Below are 1,062 nucleotides of genomic sequence, written 5' to 3'. Positions count from 1 at the left end.
TACTGGTTCAGTAATCTTTCAAATGTCTCCCTTGATTTAATATTTTAATCTGGTAAGTCAGATTTTACAAAAAAAAAATTAACTTATTTAAGACTGCTTCGTATTTAGCAGTGTCAAATGAATAAAGAAATTAAAATATATTCAAAATTATATATCAACTATTAAGTACTAATGCCGAGCTTTGTATATAAAAAATGCCTCTTAATTTCATTAATTATCCATAAACACTGAGGCCACATTAAACTAAAAGCAGCGATTTATCAAGTCTGACACTTAATTGATTAAATATATTCCAAATTCAGAGCATAATTCATTGTCTTTCCCATTTAAATCTCTTAATTTGCATTACAAGCCTCCTTTGCTTTACAATCTTTATTCAATACAATATGTTTTGAGGCAGGCACAAGACGTCTTGCCAACCCCTAACGGGATGCAGTCAATTCATTTGCAAACTGTGCAATTAAAGAAAAGGGTGAAGTTGCTATTAATGCAGATTGAAGCTGTTCAAATGCTTTTGTCACCAAGAATACAAAGCACGAAGGAAAACCAATAAATAAACCAAAACATAAAAAGGTTAAATTTGTGTCAATGAAAAATAGAACTCATTAAAAACATCTTATTACACAACAGTGCAGCAACTGATTACATTGTAAATATTTCATTAAGATTAAAATGGCAAAGGCCTTCAACACCCCTAGAATCAGGAAAGGGCAAGAAAGGGCTAACTGGATAATTCTGTCCCTGGGGCTGAGTTCTGCTACAATGTACACAAAAACTGTTTATTGAATAGTACATAGGAAGTTGAAATACCAAGCAGAGTAGGAAGTACACTTCAAAAGATCTGCGGTTTCCGGTGTTTCACTAACACAATTATAACACAAGGCATTTAGAGTGTTCGAGTGTGTCTGACCCAGCCCGGCCTGACCCGAGCCCGAATGCTGAACCCAAATGCTGAACCCGGAGGAGCGACCCAAACCCGACACATGTCATCGGGACCCTTCGGGTTAGGGTCAGGCAGGGAGCCATGTTCTAGCATTAACTGAGACCTAGCTCCAAAAGCAA

This window comes from Heterodontus francisci, unplaced genomic scaffold (genome assembly GCF_036365525.1).
Source record: "Heterodontus francisci isolate sHetFra1 unplaced genomic scaffold, sHetFra1.hap1 HAP1_SCAFFOLD_43, whole genome shotgun sequence".
NCBI lineage: Eukaryota > Metazoa > Chordata > Chondrichthyes > Heterodontiformes > Heterodontidae > Heterodontus > Heterodontus francisci.
This window is presented reverse-complemented; position numbering follows the sequence as displayed.